Raw genomic sequence first — 19,906 nt, 5'->3', positions numbered from 1 at the left:
TAACTTATCAATGTACAGAAATACGTAACTTGGGAGCCCATCTGCTGCAGAAGGTCTGGATTCTGCACCTATGACATACAGCTAGAAATCTGCCAGTGCCCAGCCACTCATGCTTCCACTATAAATACAAATGCTGGAGCATGTCAAAGACCCCTGAAATCTGGTGCTGACCTGACTGCCCTAGAGCTTTCTCTCAACTGGATGTCAAATCTATATATTCAAGCCTGTTGTAACCTTTCTGTATTGGGAGAATGAAGGATTTCCAACTATCTCTAATTATGCCTTACTTTTTGCTTTCTCTTCCAGTCTTTCTTTGTGGTATCTCAGCAGATGGGAGGGTTTGGGAAAGTATAGAGAACAGCAGGAGACAGGAGCAAAGCGTCCAACATTGAGGCAAGAGAGGAGCTGAAATAAGAATTCATGGAGGAAAGAGACAGGAGCAGTGATGTAAGTGACTGCAAGAGAAGAGCAAAAAGACAACTTAGAGGCAGAAAATGTATTGCTTGGAGAGAGAGAAAGAAAAACTAGTTCAATGGGGGAAGAGAAAGGGGTTAGCAAGTGAAACAGTTTAACTGAAAAGAGGTTCCAGCTGCAAATGGGAAAATTCAGAGATAGAGAGATCAAAAGGTGGACATATTAAAAGACCAAAGAGTTAGGACATCAGCTTTTATAACAACTATTAACAATGAAGTCTTGCTTATAAAAATCAACACATGATTGTTTGGTATGTAATATAAAGATGGACAGACGAATAGAAAAAAAATATTTAATCCATTTCCATACTGTCCTTTGTAATGAATAACCTCAGGGCAGTTTACACATATAAAATTATTCAAACCTCAAAACACAATAACAAATTGAAAACCAGTACTAAATTGCATATTCCCCTGGTGGCGCAAAGTCAGAACCTGAGCACTTCTGAGGAGTGCAGTAAATCCATGTTTGTGTGATCTGGTCCCTTGGGGCTGAAGTTCAGTAATGTACTGGTTCTTTTATGTTATAATGTATAGTACTGGTTTTGATCAATTGATTTTATGTCATTTTGTTTTAAATATGACCCTCTTCAAATCCTTCAAATGAAACAAGTTTAAAAGCTAACACTGAGGCAAAGGGAAAGTCTAAATAGGTAGCATATGTTGTCAATAGATTGTGCGTTTTTTTTGAAGAGAGAGAGATGCTTTTGCCTGAATACAACACCCACTGACCTTGAAATATTTCCCCTTCCAGATAGAAATCCACACCCTGTCATGAAGCTTACTCATGGACCTCTGGTCAGTTACTGTCTGTCAGTCTAAGCTAGCTCTCAGCCACTCTTAACTCCTTGGATGGAGGGTAGGATAAAGATTAAATAAAATATAATAAATCAAATCAGTGTTCATGGAATTTGATTCTTCACATGCTCTAGATATGCTCTGGATATGCAGCTGGCATCCTGGCTCAGTCTGGTCTCCAGCACCACACAGCATATGTACCTCAGGACCTAATGCACCCCAACCTTTCACCCTTTTGCAGGCCTAGTTCATACATTAAAAAGATTTAACATGGGAAACAGCATGCAGGGAAATAGCAAGTAAATATGGTGTGCACACGAAGACTAAATACCTGGGAGATTCTCCTCACAGAATTATTCTTTCTTCCCTCTTCCTCACCTCATCCAAACATACCTTTTGAGGGATAGGGGATTGGTATGGACACTCTGCCTCATTTCTTGTGGCTTCCTGCCCACAACTGTGTGAATTGGATCAATGCATGAAGCAACAAATAAAACATCAGGGCATGTAAATACAGAGTGAAGCCATGGTTTCCCCATGTAAGCTTCTCTGAGAGCAGCAGAGCACCATACACTTCCATTGCTCCCGGGAGGACTTGTTCCATGCTATTGAAAGCCTGTGACAGCAAGAAGAGCCACATGCTGCGTTCTCCAGGCTGTGAGCAGCTAAGTGATTTGTGCAACTTTTTTAAAAGAAAAGAAAACCAATTAAAAATGGATAGAGGCAACTGGGGCCTTCAGACCACGGATAAAGGGATCCACAAGACTTCAGACTCAAAAGTAGACTATAGTGGGCTTGTGACCTGATCCAAATCACAACCCATCCAAATTGGATAAGGTGATTCTCATTTGAAATCCACACTCTGCATATTCTTCCATCCATAGTTTTTTGTTGTTGTTGTTTAGTCATTTAGTTGTGTCTGACTCTTCATGACCCCATGGATCAGAGCACGCCAGGCACTCCTGTCTTCCAGTGAGCACTCAGGGCTGATTTCCTTAAGAATGGATACATTTGATCTTCTTGCAGTCCACGGGACTCTCAAGAGTCTCCTCCAGCACCATAATTCAAAAGCATCAATTCTTCAGCGATCAGCCTTCTTTATGGTCCAGCTCTCACTTCCATATATCACTACTGGGAAAACCATAGCTTTAACTATATGGACCTTTGTTGGCAAGGTGATGTCTCTGCTTTTTAAGATGTTGTCTAGGTTTATCATCACTTTTCTCCCAAGAAGCAGGCGTCTTTTAATTTTGTGACTGCTGTCACCATCTGCAGTGATCATGAAGCCCAAGAAAGTAAAACTCTCACTGCCTCCATTTCTTCCCCTTCTATTTGCCAGGAGGTGATGGGACCAGTGGCCATGATCTTCATTTTTTTGATGTGCTTAATTCCCTCCTCTTCAGCATGAAGAACTACTCCCTTGTCATGGTTCTCTTGTTGTACACCTCATCCACATACTCTTAAACACAGGCAAAGGGCTCTTTCATCCTATTCCCTAATTATTCTGGGCTAAACTACACATGATAGGAGCAGGCAGTGGGAGACTGGAGCAGTGGGAGACTCTCCTTCCTTGGAGGTTTTATGAAGAGATTGGATGGTCATCTATCAGGGATGCTTTAGCTCTGACTCCTGCATTGCTGGGGGTTGGATTAGATGACTCTTGGGGTCCCTTCTAACTCTACAATTCTGTGATTCACCCTTGACACAAGCTTCTGTTTTCCCTTTCCCCATAGTCCATAGAGGTCATTTAAAAAGCATAAGAACGGCTTGCTGGACCAAAGGTCCATTTAGTCCAGCAACCTCTTTTCCCAGTGGCCACCCATATGCCTGTGGGAAACCCATAAGTAGGTCCTGAGCTCAAGAACACTCTTCCCTTCCATGGTTGCCAGTGACTGGTATTCAGGAGCACGGCTGTTTCTGGCCATAGAGGGAGAATATAGCCATCGTAACTAATAGTCAATGATAGTCTTAATCCCCCATGAATTTGCGCAGTCTTCTTTTAAAGCCTTCCAAGTTGGTGGTCATCACTGCCTCCTGTGGAAATGATTTCCAAAGTACTTAACTGGAGACAAGCTAAGTACGCATCTCTGTTGCCTCAGCTTCACTTGTAAACTCTGGAGCTGTTTTAAATGCTGGTGGGCAAAGCAGCCCAGAAGCTTTGTGGGTGAAATGGTGGGTGGTGGGAGTGATTCTCCTGCACTGGTGGAACCTCCCTACAAAATTTAGAATCATGCATAATCCCATGATTTTTAAGAAGATAATTCAAACTGGCCTATGGCCCTTTTGAAAATGAGTTGCAGGCCAGGGCCCTAACCGCTGAGCGTCCGAACTGAGTGTGAGGCCTGGTGCCAAACCTTGGCAAGCACCAGTTCCAGTTAATCCCCTTGTGCTCTCTGTCATGGTTTTTGACATAACATTCGTTCGTCATCAACTGTTACGTTTGCCACTGCTGCCCAAGGAAAATATTCCCATGCGTCAGGAAAGAGGCCAGGAGAGAAAAGAAAAATAGGTTTCGGGTGCCTGACTGACATGGTTTAGCCAAGGTTCTCTCCAGCGTCCCTCCTTGTTCACATGCAAAGTGAGATATAATCTCTGCTGAGATGAAAGCTCCAGAGAGCTGATAAGATATGATGAAATGTTTAATGGCCTTGTTTGCGCTGTCCAGTCTGATAGCAGAAAAGAGAGGCTCGTACGATAAAATCTTAAATCCATGAAAGTAATTGCTTCTGACATCGCCAACTATGCAGCAGCCTGCCCAAAACACTGCGCCTCAGATACAAATTCGATGGCTAATGAAGTGCGAAGAACACAGTGTAGATACAAATTAAAGCCTACGTAACAAAAAGCAGCCCGGGTTTCTCGTGGTTTGTTGTGTGTGTTTGCGCATTTTAACTCCCTTGTTTTGTGCAGAAAAGAGATAAATAATCTGTTGGTAATAATTGCCCTTTTATATTTTTAGCCAATGCTGTCGCCTTGTGATTAACAGCAAGGAATGGCCACAGGGCAACTCATCTCCAGTAATGAAACCCCCACACTCTCCCCAAGAACTTCCTTGTGAAGGCTTTTTATAGATTTTTACATGGTCGAGGAAATGAACTATAAAAAATAAACTGCCTCAAAACTGACAAATCATTTAGCATTTCCTTAGTGTCTTGCATGTGTGTATGAGAGAGACACACAGAGAGAGAGGCAGAGAAGAGGAGCATGAGGGGTATTCTGCTAATCCATCCCCTCAGTGCAACGGCCCCTCCAGGACTTACACACACACACACACACACACACACACACACACACACACCCTTGCGCTCAACCTACACCCTCCCATATCTGCTCTAGAGGATTGAGGAAGCACCTACAACAGATTTAGTGGTGTGTGGAGAGAAAAGGGGGGGGGAGGTTTGATTACACAATTAGAAATACTTGCACTGACAGAAGTACTTACTTCGTCCTGCGTTGAAGACAACCCTAAATATTTCCCCGTTTTCTCATCTTGTATTGACATAACCAAGAAGGTTTTGCCACCCAAACAAAATGATGCGCTTTTCTGCTATTGGTTGTCTAGTTGGTGAGCGGGTGCAAGGGTGATTTCCTGAACTTATAACCCTCCTTTCTCCAATGAGCTGAAGGTGGTACTTGTGATGCCTTGTCCCTCCGTGTTAACCCATACAACATTAGGAGGTCGATTAGGCTCAGGTGCAATGACCTCCCCAAGGTCACACAGAGTTTCATGACCAAGCAGGGATTTCAACCATGGTCTTCATGGTTCTAGTCACACACACTAACCACTATAAGGCACTGTCTCTCACAGTTTTCCTTCATTGAGTGGCTTGAGAGAGTCTTTAAAAAATCTTCCAAAAGCAATGGGATGTTATTGAATCCACAGAACGGCCTGGTCTTGGGCAGACCCACCAGTGAGAGTGTGCAGAATCCGTGGTGCTTTCTCAAACCATCAGAGATCACCTGGAGGTTCTGATTCATAAACTGGCACCTTTTACACATGGCTGCTGTGACTTCAGCCATCCAGGGTTTCATTACTTGAGTTACAGTAATTCAGGTGGAAGGCTCCAGTGGAGGGCTCCAGCTCATGCTATTGGCACATACCACCATGTGATCCCTGCTGCATCATGGCCTTCAAGATGCTGCAGGTGATCACCTGGGTCTGAACCACATGTATATATGTGTGATTTCTTAATTAGCTGCAGTGCATAGGACAATAATTCATTTTTACATTTCAGTTTGTTAAAAAATATCCAAGATCAACCTGATGCAGGGAGGAATGTTGTGACTCGAACATTTGCACGCTGGATTTTTAAACTAGTTTAACTGGTTTAAAGAAGTGTTGGCTCTTTCTTTTTCAAGGCATTATTTCACTTCTCCATCCCTTCCTGCTACTTCCTTCCATGCCAGAATTGCCATATTTTGCTTCTAATAAAGTGCTCCCAGTTTTTAAGAAGAGGGATACTTGGAGAAGTTCACTCCTATATGCATCTGCATGGCAGTAAGCCCTATGGAACTAGATTTCGGCAGTAAGCCCTATGGAACTAGTTTCATTCAGAATATTTGTTTTCTTGTTTTCCTCCTCTAAAAACTAGGTGCGTCTTATGATCAGGTGCGTCTTGTGGAGCAAAAAATATGGTATAATGAATTGAAAAAAATGTTTAAAATAACTTTTGTAAAAACAAGCAAACAAACCCAGAAGCCTTTTATTAAGAATTGTAGGTACCGACATTCCAAAGGAACAGAAAAGACTTCTCATGCTTTCTGTTTAAGGATAATTATGAAAAATGTTGGATTGAAGTGAAAAAGGACTTAGAAATATGGTCAAATTTGAAACTATCATTGTTAGGCAGAATTGCTGTGATAAAAATGAATGTATTGCCAAGGATGTTGTTCTTGTTTCAAACATTGCAAATCATAGACAAGACGGATTGTTTCAAGAAGTGGCAGAGAGACATTTCCAGATTTGTCTGGCAGGGCAAGAAGCCTAGAATAAAATTTAAGATATTAACTGATGCTAAAGAAAGAGGTGGATTTGCCTTGCCAGACCTTAAACTTCACTATGAATCAGCTGCTTTTTGCTGGCTGAAAGAATGGCTGCTTCTTGAAAACACTGATGTGCTGGATTTAGAAGGTTTTAACAATGTATTTGGTTGGCATGCATATTTGTGGTATGATAAGGTAAAAGCACATAAAGCATTCAAAAACCATATTGTTAGGAAAGCATTGTTTAATGTTTGGATAAGATATAAGGACTTGTTAGAAAATAAAACCCCAAGATGGTTGTCACCAATGGAAGCGGCGAAGGCACAGAAAAAACTCAATATGGAGGCCAAATGGCCGAAATATTGGGAAATTTTGGAACAAGATGGAGACAGGGTAAAATTGCAGAGTTTTGAAAAATTAAAAAACAAAGTGCAAGATTGGCTTCATTATTACCAAATAATGGAGGCATATAATTTGGATAAAAAAGTTGGCTTCCAGGTGGAAAAATCAAAATTGGAAACAGAATTGTTAGATCCCAAAATTAAGAATTTGTCAAGAATGTATAATTTGCTGTTGAAATGGAACACTCAGGATGAAATGGTGAAATCTGCTATGATTAAATGGGCACAAGATGTTGGACATAACATAATGATGGCTGACTGGGAACAGTTATGGACCACAGGTATGAAATTTACGGCATGTAATGCCCTAAGAGAGAATTTAATGAAAATGATTTACCAAAAAATCTACCATTTGCCCGAAAATAAATGTTGGAAATGTGATGAGACTGAAGGTACATTCTTTCACCTTTGGTGGACATGCCCAAGGATTAAGACATTCTGGGAGATGATTTATAATGAAATGAAAAAGGTATTTAAATATCTTTCTGAAGAAACCAGAGGCCTTTCTCCTGGGCATGGTCGGCCAATTGGTGCCAAAGAAGGACAGAACTTTCTTTATGTATGCAAGAACAGCAGCAAGAATACTCATCGCGAAGTATTGGAAGAAACAAGATTTACCCACCCGGGAAGAATGGCAGATGAAGTTGATGGACTATATGGAATTGGCGGAAATGACTGGCAGAATCCAAGACCAGGGAGAAGAGTCGGTGGAAGAAGATTGGAAAAAAATTTAAAGATTATTTACAGAAATATTGTAAAATTAATGAGCTTTAGAAAAATGGTGGAATGAAGTTATATGGCTTTGGCAGAAATGTTATAAGGAACTAGGTACAGATAGATTGTTAATGTATTAAAGGGAAAAAACAAGGTTAGAATATGTTAAGATTAATTACAGGACAGAAAACAGTGGAAGTTGGAAAGGAGTTGCTGAAACAGTTAATTGAAGTGGAATACAAAAAGGGAGGCGTGAGGAAGTCAATGAAACAAGTGAATGAAAGATAAGCTTGAAAATATTGGAAGTGTTTTTAATTGTTCTTGTTTTGTTTTGTTAATTCAATGTTTTATGTAGTGTTTTTGTTTCTGTTTTTGTATTGTATTATATTGATCTGTTTAATTCTTTTTCTTTCTTTTTGTAATCTTTAAACTCTTAATAAATATTATTTTTTTAAAAAAAAAGAAAAGACTTCTCATGTATGTGACAACAGCAGTGCAGATGCTACTAGCCCAGAGATAGAAAGAAGTTCCTACCAGAGAGGAATGGCAAATCAAGCTGTTGGACTATGCAGAAATGACAAAACTTAGCAGGATTTTAATAACACTTGTAATGTAGCAAATATTATGGATAATATGGAAAGATATAAAATATGGACTATGAAATAATATGCAGTTGAGAAGGTGGACAATAGGATCCATAGAGGGGAAGGTGGGAAGTCCAGAGATTTGGAGAAATCTCTAAATAGGGATATGTAATTTGGATTGTTATAATTCTATATTTGTAAAATCAAATAAAAATTATTATATATGTAAAAAGGGAGGCTTGGGCGGTGGTGAGTTGGGGCGGCACCTTCCCATTTCATATCGGGTGATGAAACAAGATGGCATTGTCTTGTATAATGTTTGGAATCGATATAAGGATTTGTTGGAAAGTAAAACACCCAGATGGTTGTCACCAATGGAAGCTAGAGCGGTGAAAAAACTTAACATGGATTCTAATTGGCCAAAATATTGTGAAATTATAGAATATGACGGTGAAAAAGTTAAATTACAGAGCTTTGAGAAACTAAAATCCAAAGTTCGAGACTGGTTACATTATTATCAGATAAATGAGACTTTTAAGCAGGACAGGAAACTAGGATTTCAGAAGGAGAGGTCAAAATTGGAAATAGAACTGTTAGAGACTAATACTAAGAATTTGTCTAAAATGTATAACTTGTTGCTGAAATGGAACACACAGGATGAAACGGTTAAATCAGCTATGATCAAATGGGCACAAGACTTAGGTCATGATATTATGTTTGCTGACTGGGAACAGTTATGGACCACAGGCCTTAAATTTACGGCATGTAGTGCCTTGAAAGAAAACATAATGAAAATGATCTATAGGTGGTACATGACCCCAGTCAAGCTTGCAAAGATATATCATTTGCCCAATAACAAATGCTGGAAATGTAACGAATGTGAAGGAACTTTCTACCACCTTTGGTGGACCTGCCCAAAGATTAAGGCCTACTGGGAAATGATCTATAATGAAATTAAGAAAATCCTTAAGTGGACATTTGCAAAGAAACCGGAGGCTTTTCTCTTGGGTATGGTCGGCCAATTGGTACCAAAGAAAGATAGGACTTTTTTCATGTATGCAACTACAGCAGCAAGAATTCTCTTGGCAAAGTATTGGAAGATGCAAGAATTACCTACTCTGGAAGAATGGCAGACGAAGGTGACTGAATTTATGGGACTGGCAGAGATGACCGGCAGAATCCGTGATCAGAGGAGAGAGACAGTGGAAGAGGACTGGAAAAAATTTAAAATATATCTTAAGAACTGCTGTAAAATTTCAGACTGATAAAATGTCAAGGGGTAAGAAACAGAGAATTATAGCTGTAAATGTTTAAGTTAAGAGAACCTGAGGGAAGTTAAATATAGAAATGGAATGAAGGATTGCTAAAAAATTGGAAACAAGGGTGCAGTGAAGGGGAGGTATGGGGAAGTCATGTGTTGTTTGTGAATGTTTTTATTTGTGTGTTTTTTGTTTATGAAAATTAATAAAAATTATTTAAAAAAAAACAAAAAACAAGATGGCATTGTCCTTGTCCGTCCCTCAAAAATGCCATCTAAGAAGAGGAAAGGAATTCCTGCAGCAGGGCACTTTCCCTCCCCTCCTCTTCTTGAATGTACACTCTGTAAAATGGAAGACCCTGCAATATGAGGAGACCAGTCTTATAGCACATAGTCAACCCAAGTGGAGGTGACGATCTTCTTGTCATTGCCCCAGTCCCATCCTTGAAACTACAGGAAAGAAGGAGACACTCTAAACAGAACAGGAGGAGAGAACTGCCTTCTACTGGGCTCATTCACAGGGCCGTCTTAAGCATATGCAGCGCTGGGGAGCAAAGATCCACCCAGCACCCCTAGTTTGCCAAGAGTTGTCAACCATTTTTTAGGGGGGGACCCCAAAGTTGTTGGCTTTTTTAAAGGAAATAGTTGTTTACCTTTAGAACCTTTAGAATGGTTGTGGGACACAGGAAGTCATAGCACCAACCAAAAGGGGTGCCAGTACCCCACACACAGGGGCGTGCAAATGGGGGTGCAGGTTCCATGCTGGGGAGGACAAAATGTTGGGCAGCATGCACAGTCGCTGCGCTGTCCACCCGCTGCCTCCCCCCACATGGCGGTTAACTGTTTCGACTGCGCATGCAGCACCCGGAGCGCCATGTAACGTTGTGGACACTGTGCAACGCATCCTGTTGCGTGCGCCAAACTGCGGCTTCCTTTGCTGGCTTTTCCGCTGTCAGCGCACATTCCCAGCACCGTCCAACATGCGGTGCCAGTGCAGAATGATGGGAAAACCCGTACAAAGGATTTAGTGGGATCACAGGGGGAAGAGAGGGAGGAAAGTCCCATTGTGGTCCACTCATGCAATTATTTAATTGAATATCACCCTATGTCTGCATGTCAAGCTGCTCTTAAAAGCACAGCTACAATGGCCACTTGAAAACACTACTTGGGCAGAAGGTGGATTCTTTTAAAATCATAGGCCACCCACAACAGTAGCATTTGGTGGGGGGAGGCACTTAGCATTTCTCCCAACGCTGACAACACTGTGGCTTACAAGAAGTTAGAGGAGGAAGGAGGTGAGGTTGGTGTGGTGTGAACACACTGGCATGAGCACCAGTTTGGCTGCACCAGTGTGTTTGCATTGTGCCAACCTTACTCAACCCTGCCAGCACCAGCAATGTCAGTAGTGGGAGGTCATGTAAGTGCCAGGACCTTACCCTACCGACAGTGCCAGCTGCAACCCAACATGGAAACCCTCTGCATAATCCTACTAAATCTAGTTGGTTTAATAGCAGTATTAGGCTAGCAAGATCTTGTGAGATCTTCCTGAAATCTCACAAGATCTCATGAGCTCTGTAAGATCTTGCAAGAGCTCAGTGAGATCTCACAAGATCTCACCAGAATCTGCCATTGTTGCCGCCAGGCACCGCTGCACAATCCAGGTAAGGGAGGCTTCGGTGGTGGTGAAATTCTCAGCATGTTGTACGCTGAAAGAAAATTATATGAAAATTATGTACCGGTGGTGTTTGACTCCTAGTAAGCTTGCAAAAATGTATAAGACAAGTGCAAATATCTGCTGAAAATGTAAGCAAAAGGAAGGCACCTTCTATCATATGTGGTGGACCTGTAAGGTTCTAAAAGCATTCTGGGAAATGATATACAGTACTTAACATTTCTGTGTACTGCAGAGATTATGTGGATATTTGGTGGACCTTTATGATGTATTTAAATAATGACCCCTATCTCAATACCCTCACCAAAAAAATTATATGGAAGTAGCTTTCACTAGTATTTTCCACATTTGTTTTCCTCACCCATGACTCACTTCATTTTTTCCCTGTTACATTTTTCCTTACACTTAGAGGTCAATGCTTTTTTATTGGGGGGTTTTATAGACTCTCTCTCTATACACACACGCACACACAAACACACAAACACATTCAGTATTGTAAAATACATTTATGCTTTTTTTAAAAGGTGATCCCCTTTGATTTATAAAACAAGCAGCTTTTTTAAAAAGTCAAACATTAAAGATCTGCATAGAGTTATATAGGGTAGCAGTGTTAGAAGAAGAAGAGGAGGAGGAGGAGGAGGAGGAGGAGTTTGGATTTGATATCCCGCTTTATCACTACCCAAAGGAGTCTCAAAGCAGCTAACATTCTCCTTTCCCTTCCTCCCCCACAACAAACACTCTGTGAGGTGAGTGGGGCTGAGAGACTTCAAAGAAGTGTGACTGGCCCAAGGTCACCCAGCAGCTGCATGTGGAGGAGCGGGGAATCAAACCTAGTTCACCAGATTACGAGACTACAGCTCTTAACCACTACACCACACTGGCTCTTGGCACACCAAGATGTTAGATGTTCACAACCAGTGCTTTTTTTTCTGGAATCGTATTTTTGTCCATTTACTGTATTTATTTTTCCCGATTTGAACTATAAAATGGTGGTTTTCTTGAGTCCAAATGAGAGTTCCCTAAACATTTTTTTTAGGAAAAAGCAGTGTTCACAACTGTTATTACCTTGAGCAGTGCCCTCATCAGAAGACCCTGTGAGATGTCAGCAGCACTCAAGTTTTAAAGTATTAGAAAGTAGTATTAGAATAGTGAGTACACAGGTGTTCAGAGGGCAAAGAAGAGCAAATATAAGGTAAAGAACAGCAAATGCAAGATAAACAGATGGGTGTTCAATGGTGTATATCAAAGTTCCATCTGCATGCTGTTGTTCCATAGGCACATTATAGACTTTGCCTGATACCGTGTGAAAGAAAAATACTCACGTTGTCCGGAACATTTGTTTTTCTGGCACAACAGAAAGCCTGTGGTGGAAGTCTAAGCATAAAGGGGCAGGGGAGTCTTTGAAAAAAGAGAAATACTTTGATTAGAGCTGATCCCACACTTTAACTTCCAGTTTCACCTACAGTGAAAACTGATTCGCTTTTCCATTGATATTACTGGCAAGCCCCCTCAAGATGATCTGTTTGTTAGTTTTGTAATTTTAACCTGCTTTTGAATAGTGTGGCACTGCATTAACATTTGGTCAAATGTCAATACGTAAATCTGATGGGCTGTGTTGATCCATGTGATTTTATTTACTGAAGTTCAGAGATGTCTTTATGGCATACATCACCGTGTAAAGGCATCTAATTTGCTATGTCACATCTGATTCGATCTGCCGATACATGATCTGATTTGAAGAAAATATTGCAATAAATGGGAACAGAATCAGAGAGAGAGTGTGTGTTCTTCACACATTACACTAAACACAGGTACAAGCTATCCCTATACATGTAAAAGTGTTTGTGTGAAAGTACACACTTCTAGATTTGTACATTATTGTTATTAAGTTTTACATACCACCATTCATCAAAAGATCACAGGGTGGTTCACAATATAAAAATACAAGATAAAAGCACAGATAAATAGTTAGAACAAAAACTACAAAACAAAAAATCCCACTCCCACAAACACATTTAAAAGACTTTATAATATTAATCAGCCAAAGGCCTCGTTGAAGAGGAACATTTTCACCTGGTGCCTAAAGATATGAGTAGGGTTTGAAAATGAGACAGAAACCCAGAGTCAGGAGTTGTGCAAGGCTCAGGATGAAGCTAGAAATGTTTATCTTAGGCAAAATTGCATACCTAAATATGTACATTAGGAAAAATGTGCACTAGATGCTGGTGAATTGTTGTGAGGACAAACTACTGTGGAAATGTGGAGAACTGCATTTACAGATAGGATAAACAAGAAGCTGAGAAGAACCTAAACTGACAAATGTGTTCATCCTTACTGAGACTGAACCCTCCGTCTGAGATTCCATAAAGCTCTGCCTTTATTCTTCCCCTCATGCCTGTTTCCACAAAAGGGTGCTATTTTATCTCTACATAGAATCATAGAAATGTAGAGCTGGAAGGGACCCCAAGGTCATTTAGTGCAACCCCCTGCAATGCAGCAATCTCAACACGTAGTCTCCCATCCAGTTTGAAACCATACCAGCCCCTGCTTAGCTTTGCAGATGTGGTAGCACTTTTATTGCTGCACCGCTAGCTACAATGGACACAGAGATAGCTAGTACAGCTTTTCACATGGAATGCCATACTCTTTCAAATAATCATGCAGGAAAATTAATGCTGACCCTTTATTGATGTGTGCAGAGCACCAAAAGGCATGATTGGGCCAAAGCAGTTCAACATGCTCGCCATAGATTTGTCCCTGAGCTAAACCCCAGGGGCGAGCCTGACTATAGTTTAGAGTACTGATGTCATGAAGATTCAGTTTTGATCATTTTTGAAAAACTGTCACTTAGTGAGCTAGTCCAGGGTGTCTAAGCTAAAACTGTCACAGCGTTTGAACATCTTGAATCATTATGCACATTAACCTTGAGAGTTATCATGAAAGAGCATTTGCTGATGCACAGATAACCACAAGGTAGAGAGGGAGGGAAAGTGTAACAGAACACGGGTTCACGGTCATGTATCACTCAAGAATGCTCATGCTGTAGATGACTTGGCTAATAAAGATGCAGAGAAGATTTCCCAAGGTCTCTAGGACAAATTTGCCATAAGATCTTTCAAGATCATTGTGGGCAACACCATCAATTTCATGAAGAAGCTTTAGGCACAATTTAGCATGCATACCATCCACTGGACTTTACTTGTCTGTGACTTAAATGTACATTCAGAGGACATTTCAAATGAGGAAGAGGAAGAAAAACCTCCATGGTTCCTATATAATCTCATGCCAGCAAGTTCAGACAATGCCTTGTGTTTAGCCACACATAAAATTTACCTGGACATTTAGCTAGTTGTGTCCCCAGCATTGCTGAGTCTAATTAAAAACTGGGATTGCTGAGTGGCAGACAGTGATCATAGCTATTAAACATACCTTTTATTTAAGTTGTATCTCACTTGTCTGCCTACTATACCAAAATAGTAATGATAGCTATAATTAATACTGAGGTTTGTTACATAGAATGATATGCATTTTTCCTAATTCTGTTGCTGTTTCCCTGAGTGGTAAAATTGAAACAGAAATAAATATCAGGAACACCCGGAACAAATCAAAAATATCAGGAACATGCGCTGTTACCCCCGAGCTGCCTTGAGTCCCTCCAGGAGAAAATGTGGGGTAACAACAACAGCAACAGCAACAAAACAGCAACAAAAGCACAGTTTCAAGAACCCTGAAGAGCTGAAGGGATCAGGTTTGGATCGGCCAGCTGTGATGCAGAAGGAGGAAGAATCAGAGAGAGTGGATCTCCCTCCTTCACCATGACTACTTTAGAATGGGGAGCCAGGATTCCAGCTCTGCCTACTCCAGTGACCCTCCTGCAGAGGACAAAGCGAAGTGTCCATAGAGGCTGGGGAGTGCTCTGACCAGCTGGAGGGGCAGGCAGGAGGCAGCAACAACTGAACAGTAACCTGGAAAGGAGGATACAGTCTTGGTACCTAGAACCAGGCACCACCTTTGCAGATAAAGGCAGACCCACCTGCCCCAACAGAGTGTGCATTTGCAACCCCTATATTCTTGCAAAGTGAGTGAGTCTCACAAAGTGATCACATCACACCTCACCTTTCAAGCTTGCTGAAACTTGTTCATGAAACTTGTTGGGACATCAACGTCACTTCAGTCCAGTTCTGATTTTTATTTGCCTTGTCCCCGAACTCCAAACTCGTGACTCCCGAGCACTCTATCTGCTGCCAAGCATCTACCATTACTTGCCTGAATAGGGATCTCTTTCTTGCCTCCCAACCTCTGCTTGTGTGTGATAAGTGGGTACAGGACACAGTCCCAACTAAGTAATTAAAAAACAACCAAGCAATTTTGGTTGAATTGTGTTTCTGTCTCTTCCAAGTCTTAATAAAAAAATTCTACCAGTCATTTTGAAAGTTGCCATATTTTGATAACCCTGTTCATAAGCTACTCTAATGATCATTCTATATTCTTTCAGGATTTCAGACATTTTGTGCCAACCATCTGTTTTCTCAAGATACTTTACTTTTTTCTCCTAAGCCATTTTCATGCCTGTGTGGAAATATACATGTTGAAGAGCAATGCTTTACACACAACCTCAACAAGTAAACAAACTATGGTGTAGTGTAACTGCAGCACATACATGTGCAAAGAAGGGGGACGATTCTAGACCTTTAATTTAAGTAAGCTCTTTAGAGTATTCAAGAAATGACAACACACAAGGAAACAGCTGGAATACAGATGTATTCCACAGAAACTGGCTGACAAATGCCAGGAAAACTGGATTTGTTTGGCTAATTCTAATCTCAGGGTTCAGAATCAAACTAAAAGAATCACATCATACTTTTTTGTGAATGTATGTTTTTGTACATGTAAGTTTTTAGACTGTTTTTAATGTTGTATTCAAATTGTAGTAACCCACTCAGGGACTTTAGGGTGAAGGGAGGGTGAATAATAATGTAAAGGTACTATTTTGAGCCATCATCCAAGTTTCTTGCCAAGTTTCTTGCATGAGAAAATATTTCCTCATACTATGTTGGTCTATGTTAATTGTGGTCAATGTACCACACAATGGTGAACATGTGCAGTATTACAATTTTCTATCCCCTTAGCCTTCCAGGGTTCCTCGGATTCAATAAAGGGACGCAAGTGGAGCTGTGGTCTAAACCAATGATCCTCTTGGGCCTGTCGATCGAAAGGTCAGCGGTTCAAGTCCCCATGACAGGGTGAGCTCCCATCGCTCTGTCCCAGCTCCTGCCAACCTAGCGGTTCAAAAGCATGTCAAAGTGCCAATAGATAAATAGGTACTGCTGCAGCAGGAAGGTAAACAGCATCTCCATGCACTCTGGTTTCTGTCACAGTGTTCCATTGCACCAGAAGTGGTTTAGTCATGCTGCCCACATGACCCGGAAAGCTGTCTTTGGACAAACGCCAGCTCCCTTGGCCTGAAAGCGAGATGAGCGCCGCAACCCCATAGTCACATTTGACTGGACTTAATTGTCCAGGGGTCCTTTACCTTTACCTTTTACAGGGACCTGCTCTGCAACCCACAAATCTCACATTCATCCCATGATCATTGCCACCATAAGCACTTCGCAGTGTAAGAAGTACCCCGATGGGTTAGGCCACTGACCTATCTAGTCTCACATCCCTATGGGAAGCCCCCAAGCAAGACACAAGTGCAACAGTAGTCTCCTCAACTGCTGTTCATTCTGACGGCAGAGGCAGAATATCGCCTTCATGGCTAGTGGCCACTAATAGCCATACTCTTATCTATGCACACTAGTGTAGTGCTGGAACAGGTGATGAATGAAGCAGCCTTGGCACATACATTGTATGTCACATACATTGTAACTGGCAGCCCAATCCTCTTTATTAAATGCCTTGTGCAAATATGTCCTTAGAAAGAGCTGTCCTTGGCCATGGAGGTCTCTGAAGCTATTGGTGTTGTTTACTTATTGTCTTAACTTTTGAATTAGATTTATTTCTGCCCACTTTTTTTTCATTTATTTTATAGGTGCCTGCTGTTTTCATTTTACCTCTTAAATCACAAACCGTTTTGAATGAAGAGGTCTCTTCTGCGGTTGTGGCTTTGAGGCCATTTACGTAAATTTATTACAGCTATTCCATGTCTCGCAAAATAAAATTTCTACAAATATAGTCTCAACTGCCCATTATAATGGCAAGGGGTGTGTGAATGGAAGGCCAGGATATTGCAGGGATTCCTGCACACACACACACACACACACACACACACAAACGTGCACACACACACACACAGCACATAGAGATACATTTCATGCCCTATGATGGATGCTTGACTACCCAGTGGGCATGTTTTTTCCTAATGCAACAAGGTCCTTAAGTGCAATGTTTACCTTTTTTTCTCATGGGAAGGAATGCCAGCCATCTACCTTTGTAGCAAAAAGCAAAGGGATGCACTCAGGAATGAAGACTAGCCCTGTTTTCTGACCCTGATAACTCCAGCAATTCAAAAATGTTTCCCTCATATGAGAACATATGAGGAGTTGAAAGACAAATTAACAGGCTGGCTGCAATTCCATCAAATAAATGCAGTATGGAAGGAAGACAAAAAAGTAGGGATAAATGAGAAAAAATCTAAATTTCAGATAGAAATAATTGAAGGTAAATCCAAGGTATTATCCAAAATGTATAACATATTACTAGAATGGGATACTAAAGATGAAGAAATAAAGGAGGTCATGATAAAATGGGCAATGGACTTGGGACACAATATAGAATATGATAAGTGGTTGAAAATATGGACTAGTGGAATGAAATTCACGGCATGTGTCACACTCAGAGAAAATTTGGAAAAAATGATGTATAGGTGGTACATCACACCAGCAAAACTAGGGAAAATGTATAAAACAGGAAATAAGGCCTGCTGGAAGTGTAAAATCAAAGAAGGCAATTTCTACCATATGTGGTGGACCTGTGAAGAAATGAAGAAATTCTGGGAACTTATTTATAATGAGTTAAAAAAAATATATTTAAATATACTTTCCCAAAAAGACCAGAGGCCTTCTTACTAGGAATAATTGGGGATGAAATTAAAAAAGAAGATAAGACATTATTCCAGTATGCTACAGTCGCGGCTAGAATATTAATTGCACAAAATTGGAAAAGCCCAAACACCCCAACGATCAGAGATTGGCAAATAAAATTATTCGAATATGTTGAATTAGCAAAAATGACACAAAAAATCAGAAACCAAAAAAATACAAAGTTTATTAGTGACTGGAATAAATTTATGGTATACATTGAAGGGAATTATAGAAACTTAAAAACTTTAAGTTTTGATATAAATCTTACAATGCGCAAACCATTAACAATTAATAGCTGCAGGAAAAAGAAAGAATTTTTATTAAGAAGCCCGAAATCGGGAGGGAAGGAGGTCAATAGGTGCGTAGAGGAAAGATTTAAATATTTAAAGATATAAAGATTTAAGGAAGAAGACAAAGAACTGTAACGGAAACTGATGTTATTTTTGTGTTATGCTTGGATATTTCTTTTGAAACTGTTGATTTGTTGTTTCTTTTGGTTATTTAAGTGAAACTCAATAAAAAGAAATTTATATTAAAAAAAAATGTTTCGCTCTCTCTGCAGTAGCTCCATTGGGGTTCTATTTCTTGGTCCCACTAAAGCATCAGGAGTGCAGTGAAATGTTCTGAACGGACTATCTTAAAACGCCTGCCTGATCTGGCACCCTCCAGATGTTTGGGACTCCAGCTCGCACCATCCCTCAGCCATTGGCCATACTAGCTAGGACTGATGGGTGTTGCCGCCAAAAACATCTGGAAGACATCAGACTAGAGAAGGCTGTTCTAGGCATCTTGCAAATAATTAAAAAGAAAATAATAAAAAGCCAAGAAACCATCAACAGTCATTTAAAACAGAGTGAACTACAAGTGAATCAAAGCAGCAACAGCCCATCTTAAGCAGCAAGGTGGTGTGGCAGGAGAGGGTGGGAAGTGTGGCAGGAAGATTTGAGGGCAATCAAAGAAACTTTTAAGCATTTCAGTGTAGTGTAGTGTAGTGTAGTGTAGTGTAGTGTAGTGTAGTGTAGTGTAGTGTAGTTCTGATGTAACCTTATTTGCAGAATATTGATATTCTTTTTCAAAATGAGAGCAACAGCATCAAGTGATACTGAGGACAATCCTAGTTGTGCTTTTCAATGTATTTCTTATCAATAAAAAATCGGTGTCGCACGAGCAAAGTTTTATTCTGAAAATGTGGCCCAGAAAACAGTTTGAGAACCAGGGCCTAAAGCATGGGTAGGCAAACTAAGGCCCGGTAGGCAAACTAAGGCCCAATCGCCTTCTAAATCCGGCCCGCAGATGGTCCGGGAATCAGCGTGTTTTTACATAAGTAGAATGTGTCCTTTTATTTAAAATGCACCTCTGCATTATTTGTGGGGCCTGCCTGGTGTTTTTACATGAGTAGAATGTGTGCTTTTATTTAAAATGCATCTCTGGGTTATTTGTGGGGCATAGGAAATCGTTCATTTATTTATTTTTCAAAATATAGCCCGCCCGCCCCCACAAGGTCTGAGGGACAGTGGATTGGCCCCTTGCTGAAAAAGTTTGCTGACCCCTGGCCTAAAGTGTTGTTCGAACAAAGCATATGTCTCATGACACTGTAAAACAGGTAGGGTTTTTTTCCCCTCTTTGATATCTGATTATGGGGTATCACAAAAACAAAAATTTGGTAGGGTAAACATGTACACAGGTCCTCAAGTCTGACGTTACAGAGCTTTCTTTTCATTGCTTTATATTGAACAAAAACATTTTCATTACCATCACAATACTGCAAAAACAAATTGCACTGAAAGCGTGCAGTGAATTGACACAGATTTGAAGCAGATGCATTCTAAAATAGAGGCTACAAACATTTAAAAAAGAAAAGAAGAAGAAGAAGAACTTTCCCCTAACATTTCATATCTATCCATGGCTAATTCTTCCCATTGCTTCTGGAACAGCAGC

The 19,906-nt window shown here is 40.6% G+C and overlaps 1 long non-coding RNA gene across 9 annotated transcripts in view; it reads right to left on the bottom strand.

The window, feature by feature from the left end:
* The window catches only part of LOC309338280, a 107,043-nt gene that overhangs the window by 31,430 nt on the left and 55,707 nt on the right, over nucleotides 1–19,906 (bottom strand). For 6 of the 9 annotated variants that reach the window (XR_014154818.1, XR_014154819.1, XR_014154821.1 and 3 more), the window contains one exon: nucleotides 10,829–10,917. The exons of 2 other annotated variants lie outside the window; for them this stretch is intronic. This is a non-coding gene — a long non-coding RNA (uncharacterized lncRNA). Of the gene's footprint in view, nucleotides 1–10,828; nucleotides 10,918–12,205; nucleotides 12,282–19,906 lie in introns of all 9 variants that reach the window. One more of the 9 variants, XR_014154820.1, reaches the window with a different exon arrangement.

Source organism: Podarcis erhardii, assembly GCF_964252035.2.
Source record: "Podarcis erhardii genome assembly, chromosome: 3".
Classification (NCBI taxonomy): Eukaryota; Metazoa; Chordata; class Lepidosauria; order Squamata; family Lacertidae; genus Podarcis; species Podarcis erhardii.
Note: the sequence above shows the minus strand (reverse complement) of the source record. Positions and strands in the feature narration are given on the sequence as shown.